This window comes from Megalopta genalis, unplaced genomic scaffold (genome assembly GCF_051020955.1).
Source record: "Megalopta genalis isolate 19385.01 unplaced genomic scaffold, iyMegGena1_principal scaffold0200, whole genome shotgun sequence".
In the NCBI taxonomy this organism is placed as follows: domain Eukaryota; kingdom Metazoa; phylum Arthropoda; class Insecta; order Hymenoptera; family Halictidae; genus Megalopta; species Megalopta genalis.
The window spans coordinates 164,561-174,240 of record NW_027476269.1 but is presented as its reverse complement, the minus strand read 5'-3'; positions in this window follow the sequence as shown (position 1 = coordinate 174,240).

Sequence of the window (9,680 nt, the reverse complement as noted above, 5' to 3'; positions counted from 1 at the left end):
CAAATGTATCTTTTCGTTGGGAAGGTTGAATTGGAGGAAGGATTGGAAGGATGAATTGGATAGTGGACTGTATGGTAAAAAACGCTGGTGTAATAACACTAAATACGTTTTAACCAATAAGATTCGTACAGAGGAGGTTATAGATGATATACAATTGAATGATGAATTGTGATAATGTGTCGTGAAGGTCATGAATGATACGATTAAGCGATCAATTTATGGCTACAAAGCTATATCGAAATTTGCAAGCGCAATTGATTGTAGCGAAGCTAGGCTGCAAGCGCAAAAGTATTACAAGCGTAACTACATGTATCTACGTAACAGTAGCTGATAACTGATGACAAATGAAAACTAGCCATGGTCGCGGTGTGAGGGCCTATTTATTTCGTTGTGAATATCGAAAACTAAAAGAAGCACTGAACGTTAGTTACAGTGCACGACGGCAATGTCATAACGAACAGCGCTGCAAGGGAGACGACGGAAAATAGATAATGGATTTGATATTGTGAATATTGGAAGGATAACCTAAGTGATGAATACATTGCAATGATACAAACAGAAGACTGTTTGATGTGTTTAGTACGGTTTGTCTACTTGGACCGGCGTCGAGCTCGAACAGCTGAGCTCGACTTAATGTAAAAAAACTAACGTCGCGCTAGAGTTCTTATGCATCGATCCAAGTGATATCAGTAAAGAGGAGATAATCGACTGGCGATCTAAAATTGATCAATTTGATTTTAGACACACGGGGCATCCAGTGTACTTGATCTGTATTGGAAAATTTATAGCTGGGTCGGGTTGTTGCTCGACAAATTTCCAATATTCGGAATCAGCAATGGAATCGCCAACATGTAAATTCACCACAAATGAAGAGTTGCATTAAATGGAACATTCAGATTGAGAATACTCCATTTTATATTACTGCAGAGCTGTGCATTCTTGGTAGTTTGCAGGACATTTCTTGTACTCTATGCGCCCGAAATAACTAAATGTTTTTCTGTAATGGTTATAATATGGAGGAAGAAAAGCAGTGCAACACCCACTCTTAGGTTATTCATAGAAACCAAATTATTCGAAATGCATTAATGATATTACTGCTGCTTGGTGTCAGTAGTCGAAGACAACTATGGCTGGATACGACAACGATACTTACCTAAGTATAAATTAAAGGCAACTATAGCCATTTTCAAAGAATGATAAGTTAACTTCACAACTATCGACTTCAATTTCCAAAGTATTTCGGAATAATTACTGATTAATTCAGGGTTACAAAATTTCAAATAGTGTACATAACAAGAAAATTAACCCGCAGTGGATACATTCTTAGTAAACTGGTAACAAATATTAATCACAATTAAAAAATAGCAAGAATGCACGATTCCTAGTAAGTATTGAAGTGGAAATACAGAAAGCAGGAATTTGCTTGCTTGATGATTTACGGTTTTTACTGTCAACAAAAACCGATTGGATCAACATGGAAATTGAGTGATGCAGTTTTCATGTCAAGATTCACGTCAGTGTTCAGCAGATATCCAGAGGACTGGTTCTCTGGGAGACTGTATGGCGCTATTGTGGAAGTAACCAACAAGAAAAGTAAGTCCACATTGATCTGAATTTCGACGTACTTTTGGAGCAAGGATTTGAGGATTGCTTTTGGATCTTTCATACCATACTTTCCTGAATTTGGTTAACAGTCTGAAACATTTACTTCTCGGGGTGAACGGGACCGGAAGTGTTTCAGTGATAGAAGAGGTCCTCCCGTGTTGGGAGTGGGGGGGGGGGGGTGACGACTCACCTCTTCTTTGAGGTGACTCGTCGCCCCCCGGCGGCCGTCGTGCTCAGGGCGGTGGCCCTGGGAACATCTTTGTGCGGCCGCCGTTGTTACGCAGTATTTGAATGACTTCGCTTTTTAAAAGGGGCTGGAAAGCTATGGCTTTTCAGCGTATGTTTATTTTATAACAGTTTCATAAAATTGATACATTTAGAGTGGGAACTTTTACACTGTGATCGATGTTCCGGGCCGATTATAAGAATGTCACTGCCCGCACGCATAATTAATGGCCTATACATACCTGTGTCTTATCTCTTTAAGGGTGGGGGAGGAACGGTCATCGTTACAATATCTGTGTCTTGTCTCTTTTGGAGATTAAGAGTGGGGGAGGAAGGATCATCGTTACACCCCCCGTCCTAGACCCAGCTTGCTCCTGCGAGGTGTTAGTTTTACCGTAGGGTTCCTTTCTTTTGAGGGTGGTTCATATCCCGGTGGCGCGTTCAGCAGTTCTTGAGCGGGTGCCTTCGCGTTATAAAGTACCTGGGGTTCTAAATTTACACAGTGTGTGATTTTGGGGCTGAAGATTTCGATACATATGTTTCTGGGAACGAGTTTGCCTAATAGTGAAAAAAGTCCACAACGGTAAAAAATGTAGAGTATGCATATTGTGAGAGCTGTATAGCCTAAATAATTTGTAGATTTTGTTACGATTTCAATCCAACTCTTATGCCTATAGTTCGGCTTAACTTGTTCGATATTTTGTTCGATCTGGTCTAAATTGGTACTGAGTGTTCTGTATGTGTCGATGTTTAGTGTGCCGTGGAGTGTAGGTATTTTGTCAGGAATTAACTGCATGTCAGATGTTGAAAATGGTAACGTAACGTTGGGTCTGTAAACTACTGTTTGTTCGAACTCGTATTTTTTGCCAAATGGTGTGAGAACTGATCGCCCAGGAGTGAGTAGTCTTGTGTAGAGCGGTGTATAGTCGGTCGTCGTATTTCGATGCGTGTGGTCTTCTTATCACATACTGCATGTAACACGAGTTCGCGTTGTGGTATAAGAATGTATCCGTCTTTTATCGCGATGATAGCTATAACGTGAATTTTGAATAAGCTATTGGTGGAAATTTTGTCGTTTGTATCAATTGTCTTTTCTCTAATCAGTTTGCTGTCGCATGTGTCAATAGTGTTGATGAGGTAAGTGGGTTGCGCGCGTTTGCAGTATCGTGTGTTTGCGTGTGTCTTACAGTTGCTTATCCACTGTTGTTCGGTCTGTAAGTAGCTGCGCTTGGTTGCGTCTATTGCGATCCATTCTGATTCGGGGATCAGAACCCGCTCTGGTCGCGACCCCGCTCGGCAGCCTCCTTCTGCAACATTACCTGTTCGCAGAAGGCGATGGCTGCCGCCCATTTTCTCGGGCTCTCCAGCATGGCCCCAACTAAGCTGGAGAGAGCGAGGTCGCGACCAACTTCCCTTCTTAGGACTCGGCGCAACACTGAAAAGGCGGGGCATACCTCCAGTGTATGCTGCGCCGAGTCCTCCTCCGCGCCACAGTGGTGGCACACCGTCGCCGCTTCCCGACCGATGCGACACAGGTAGACACCGAAGCAGCCATGCCCGGTGAATACCTGCGTCGCACGGTAGGAGAGCCTGCCAAACCGCCTCTCCCGCCACGAGGTGAAGTGCGGCAGGAGAGCCCCAGGGACGCGCTCGCCGGCATGGGAACAAAGCTCCGCATGCCATCTGGCGAGCGCAAGTCCCCGGGCCTGGAGCTCGAAGCACTGGACCGCCTCCTGCCCCGACGGGTCACCCCGAGCCCGGCCAGCGATGCATATGCGCCTATAAATATAGGCGCGCATCGCCGCCTGCAGCTCGAAGGGAATTTCTCCCGCCAGAGCAAGCGCCGCCACGGTAGACGTGGTGCGGTAGCCTCTTATGAGGCGAAGGGCCATCTGCCTCTGAAGCCGGCGCAACAACAGTGTTTTGTTAGCTTCTTCCAGCAGTACTCTGATTACTGCTGTCTGGTTTGATATGCTGCTTGCCAATTTGTGTTGTCCGTCATAAATTTTGTCCATATCTTTATGCAAATTTTCTAAGTCATCGTTGTCAAGTGTGCCGAAAAGTGATTTGCTGAGCGATCCTATCGCGTTTATCAATCCTCGGCGGTGTGGTAGATCCCTTCCTTCGAGTGTCTGTATGGTCTGTATTTGCTTGTGGGTGTTCTTCATTATCTGCCTCAATTGATTGAGTTCTCTCATCTCTTTACAGTTCCCGCATCTGGTTCTTAGTGATGATAGCTGGCCTTCTACCTTCTCGTAGTCCTTTCTGAGTTCGTTGGTGTCAAATATCGTGATGATATTCCATGTCTCGTGGTATATTCTAGCCGGTCCCAGTAGTTCTACGTAAATCGTCGAGTCGTTCAGTGACTCGATACGAATCTCGGCTTCTACCAGGGAGAGGCTAGTCAATTGAATCAGAGCTAGTAGCATCTGAAACAGAAAAGTAAGGCCGTATGTTATCCGTATGTGCCTTCTGTAATCGTTCATTGACTTCCAAGGTGACGTTATTGTTCTTGCCATATGGCCTTTGATCAACACTTGATCTCCCTGGCGGTATACCAGGTGTGTACGTATACGATTAGAATCATGACGTTCTTTACTGCATCTCTTGCTCTCCTCTAATCTTTCTCTAGCGGCCTGAATCAACTGGTCGTGTCGTTTCCTCCATTTGGTTACCAAGATTTCATAGGTTGTGCCTGGAGTGGAGCTAACTGCTGATGGTACGTTAGCCGTTCGTCCAAACGTCAGTTCGAAAGGTGCCCGTCCGGTAGATTTGTGGACACTAGTGTTGTAGGCGAGTGTGATGGGCTTTATAACTTCGTCTCATTCGAGTTCTGTGTGCTCCGCTGTGGCTGTTTTTAGGAGATCTTGAATCACTGCATGAGCTCGTTCGAGCGATCCGTTGCTTTGTGGGTGCCAAGAGGTTGTCTGGATATGTTGTATCCCGAGATTTTCCTCAAACTCTTGCATCACCTGGCCGATAAAGTTTGCACCTTGATCGGTGAGTATAGCTTTTGGTGTTGAAAATGTGTATACATAGTTTTCGAGTAACCTGTTGACCACGTCTTCTGCTCTGGTCGCAGTGAGGGGAACGAGTATGAGGTATTTCGTGAGCTGATCCTGGATGCTGACGATATGTCGGTTGTTTCTCTGTGTGACTGGCAGTGGTCCGAATATATCCATAGCGATTTTGTCATTAGGTTGTAGTGGTGTATCTGTAATAATGGCGGGATGTGCGAATGGCGTACGTTGTGTTTTGTTGCGTTGACACACGTCGCAGGTCGTAATGTATCGCTTTACGTCCTCGTCCATTCCTCTCCAATTGTAGTTCATTTTGATTCTTCGAAGTGTCCTTGTTTCCCCAAAGTGTCCACTTGTCGGCGTACCATGATTTTCTGAGATGATCAGTTGCTTTTCTTCTGATGTGAGCCTTGTGTTTCGCTTGGTTGGGACAGCGGTTTTCTTCTTTTCTTCAGCCGTGAATTGCAGCATCGCAAACAGGCGGTCTTGCTCTCGCGGCGTGAACTGTTCGGAGATGGTGATATAGATTTTGTTTCTCCGCTGTTTCCAAAATGAGGCTTCGTGAAGGTAATTAATCCACGCTTCCTCGTTGCACGTTTCTCGTGGGGTGAGAATCACGTCTTGCTTGTCAGTGGCCACGTAGCTGGCTATTGAAGGCGTCTCGACTGCCTCCCAAGCGACGAACCGTGCCCATGGGGTTGAACTCTGTTGTTGTATGCGTTCGTCCAGTTCTTTATTGGTCATGTTCACCCTGGACAGGGCGTCGGCGGCTTGGTTTTCTTTGCCCTTTTTGTAGGCAATCTCGTAGTCGTGGCTCTCGAGTAGCAGTCTCCATCTCAGCAATCTTGATGATGGGCCCTTGACGCTCATCAGCCAGACCAGTGCCTTGTGGTCGGTTTGAATTTTAAATTTTCTTCCTAGCAGGTATTGTCTGAGGCGACGTATCGCCCATACGACGACGAGCATTTCCTTTTCTGTTGTCGAGTAGTTAATCTCGGCAGGGTTCAGCGTTTTCGAGACGTAGCAGCACGGGTGTCCTTCCTGTGAGAGGACTGCTCCGATACCATAGTTGGATGCATCGGTTGTCAAAGTGAACTGCTTCGAGAAATTCGGGTATCGTAATACCGGGCTCTTCGTGAGGTGTTGCTTTAGTGTGTCGAATGCGTGTTGGCATTCTTCTGTCCATTCCCACTGTTTGTCCTGCTTCGTCAGATCTGTGAGTGGTTTGGCTATTTTGGAGAAATCTTTAATAAACTTACGATAATATCCAGCTAAACCGAGGAAACTCTTTACTTCCTTTGGTGTACTGGGCTGTTTGTAGTTCCTGAGAGCTTCTATCTTGACTTCATTCGGTTTAACACCATCTTTGGTTATGGTGTGTCCGAGGTATTCCAATTCGGGTCGCAAGAGTTCGCATTTATCTGGCTGTAACTTTAAACCGGTGGCTCGCAAGCGCTCCAGTAGTATTACCAGATTTTCGTTGTGTTCTTGGATCGTAGATCCGTACACCGCTATGTCGTCGAGATACACGAAGCACGTCTTGCCAATTAAACCTCGTAAGGCTTGGTCCATCATCCTCTGGAACGTGGCGGGCGCGTTCTTCAGTCCAAAGGGCATGCGGTTGTATTCGAAGTGCCTCTCGGGTGTTGAGAAAGCCGTGTATTTTTTGCTTTCTTCGTGCATTGGGATTTGATGAAATCCGGCGGATAAATCAAATGCACTAAAGAATTTCGCGTTTCCCAGATGATCAAGAATATCTTCGATGACGGGCAGCGGATAGGCGTTTTGTGCTGTTCGTTCGTTTAATCGACGGAAGTCTATGACGATTCTCCACTTTTGTTTTCCTGTTGCTTCGATCTTCTTTGGTACGACCCAGAGCGGAGAGTTGTATGGCGACTCCGAATTCGCGATGATTCTTTTGTTCATCATTTCGCTCACCTGCTTCCTGATCTCGTGCTTGTGGGCTTCCGGTGGTCGGTAGCTCTTAATGTTGATCGGTCTCGTCCGTCAACTCTATGCGGTGCTCCGTTAGTCTCGTCTGTGGGAGTTCATCTCCAGGGAGGTGAAATACATCGGAATAGGAGGCCAATATCTTCCAGATGTTGTATCTTAGGTCGGCTTCTATGTGTTGTAACAGTGTATTGTCTCGTAGGAGCTTCACTCGTCCGGCTATGCTGGTGTCGTTATTCTTCTGGTGGTCTTCTTTTACGTCTATCTTCGTAACTCGAAACGTGTCGTCGGTGATCTCTCTTTCGGAGTCACTGGCATTTGTCACGTATGTGGAGATTTGTCCGTTATTTGCTTCGTGAAGCGAGAGGTCTCCAGTAATTAAATTTTCGCATAGCACGATGCCGTTCTTGGTATTCGTCGTAAAGTAAACCTTAACGCTCGTGTGTGCCGGGATCTTGGCGTTCTCGGTGTGCAACTTCGGGGATTTATTGTCCAGCTGAAGGTTTTCCTTGGTTAGTTTCCAGTTGTACTGGTCGAGGAATGGTAGTCCGACTATCCCGTCTTCCACCAATGGGCATTCTTTAGTAATGACGTGAAATTTGGAGGTCTTACCAAATATGGTCAATTCCAATACCTTCCTGCAGGTGTAGGTGCTGTTACCCATTGTGAATTTCTTTACCTCGGCGTACCGATGATAAGCTTGGGCGGCGTTTTCTTTCATTAGGTTGATATCTGCGCCGGTGTCGACTAACATTCGTCGAGTTTGGCCGTTGATCCGAAACCATATGCTCCGAAGTGTTGTTCCGGATCGATTGACTCCTGGTTTTCGTAGACCGACTCTTCTTCGACTGTTTCCGTTTTGGTTGCTCGATTGCTCGGTGGCGGTCTTCCGTAGCCGAAAATTCTGATGTTTACGGAAACAGTCGGCCTCAGTATGTCCGTATCGTCTGCAATGTGTGCATTGCGTTGCGGTTCGTTGACCTCGCATTGACTCGGATGGTCGTGGTCGGACTGGTGGACGAGGTGTCGGTGGGCCCCTATTAGGTGTCGGTTGTTTAGTTGCAAGGTCTCGTTGTTGATTCTGCTTTCTCTCGCGGTTGCGGAGCTTGATTGTGAGCGCCTTTGTACGTGCCTCCTCGATATTACGCGGCATCGCGTCTTCCACGCGGTTGGCGAATTCTTCGCGCAATTCATTGATGTAGGTTCGCACAGCAGCTTCTTCCTCGATTTGCAACACAATCCTGCGTTTAGTGGGTAGTCTGTGCTCCGCTTCGATGGCATAGCGAAGTTCATTCCACTTTCCATTATACCTCTGGGAGTATGAATTGACCGATTCTGCATCTCTTTGGCGGATTTGTCTGAGCCGTGTTTTACAGATTTCGGTTGAGGCGGCTCCTGTAATGTTGCGTCGTAACGCGGCATACAGGTCATCGTATGTTTCGATAGTTTCAAATCGAATAGCGTCCCAGGCGTTGTCTTTGATTTTCTCGACCAAGATTAGGTCAAGCAGTATGCATGGTCGAGTTGCTCGTGAGCGGGCTCTTCTTACCTGGCGGATAAGGTCCTCGACACCCATATCACCGGTGCCTCTTATTCCTCTAACTGTTCGTATTGATTCGGATGTGGGCTCATCAACTCATTGTCTTGGTATGTCGACTCACCTGGTGAGGGACGTTAAAGCGACGCGTTATCTATCCCTCTGTTACCTGCCTGTTCCTCGTCCGATGTGACATCACTGGCTGGTTGCTGGTGTGTCGGGCGTGGCTGTTGGACAGGGCCTTCGTCCTCTGTTACCAACCCAAGGGTTCTTCTTCCCAGGTCGTCTATTTCTTCTTGGCGTTTGCGGTTCTCTTCTTTAGTGTAAATCGCGAGTTTCGTAATCATTTCGCGTATAGCTTTCATCTCACTCTGCAGGCTGGGAGTCTCAGCCTCTATTGGCGATGTGGCTCGTGACATTTTCGGTGGTGTAGTATAGAGCAGATGTACTCTGGTATTCGAATAGTAATCGGTTTCGGTATTCGAGCTCGTGGAAGATAGTATGGAACTCCGCAGTTCGCGATAGCGTTTAAATAATGAGTCCAGGGTTTTTACCTTGCTTTAGGTGATTCCTGATTCGGCAGGGGGTGTCCTGCTGCTGCGTAGTGGTCCTTTTGCCTGTTTTGTGTTTCGCTCTCCTGTTCTTCACACAAAGATCCGTGCCGTTGATCTCCGTAGATTGATCGTATCAGACGGATCCTGGCAGGATCACCAAATTGTTACGCAGGGTTTGAATGACTTCGCTTTTTAAAAGGAGCTGGAAAGCTATGGCTTTTCAGCGTATGTTTATTTTACATCAGTTTTATAAAATTGATACATTTAGAGTGGGAACTTTTACACTGTGTTCGATGTTCCGGGCCGATTATAAGAATGTCACTGCCCGCACGCATAATTAATGGCCTATTTATACCTGTGTCTTATCTCTTTAAGAGTGGGGGAGGAAGGGTCATCGTTACAATACCTGTGTCTTATCTCTTTTAGAGATTAAGAGTGGGGGAGGAAGGATCATCGTTACAGCCGTGACGCGGCGGTGCGGGGTGCGGCCCCTCGCACCGCTGAATCAAGAAGATTCAAGGGGGGAGGATTCATCTCCCCCCGGGACGCGGCCGGCCACCGCTTTTCCATCCTGGTGGCCGGCCAGGCGAGGGGGAGCCCTAGTAGTGTTCTACAAGAGTTCCCGTGGCTCCCCCGTAATCCGCCAGCGACAGGCACAGTGTCCCTAGGTCGCCGTAGGGACTTTAGCGGGTCAAACCTTGCACTACACCCGCTCCGCTCCCTCGGGCGGGGCGGGGGTGTTTGGTCAGCAGATATTCCCCCACGTTAAAAAAAAAGTGTTTCAGTGAA